Genomic DNA, 265 nt, shown 5'->3' with positions numbered 1-265 from the left:
GATGTTGTTATTGATGATTATGTTGATATGAGATGATGTTGTTATTGATGATAATGTCATTGAGATGAGATGATGATGATGTTGAGAATGACATTGAGATGAGATGTTGATGATGTTGAAAATGTCATTGTGACGATGTATGTTGTGTATGTACATGGGGGGTGCAGTGACCATGTTGGATATCCCTGGTAGGGGAAATAAAGTGGTTAAAGAGTTTTAAGCATCTCTAAAGGGGGATGGCTTAGAATCTTTAATTATCCACGGG

The sequence above is a fragment of the Glycine max genome, chromosome 19 (genome assembly GCF_000004515.6).
Source record: "Glycine max cultivar Williams 82 chromosome 19, Glycine_max_v4.0, whole genome shotgun sequence".
NCBI lineage: Eukaryota > Viridiplantae > Streptophyta > Magnoliopsida > Fabales > Fabaceae > Glycine > Glycine max.
Note: the sequence above shows the minus strand (reverse complement) of the source record.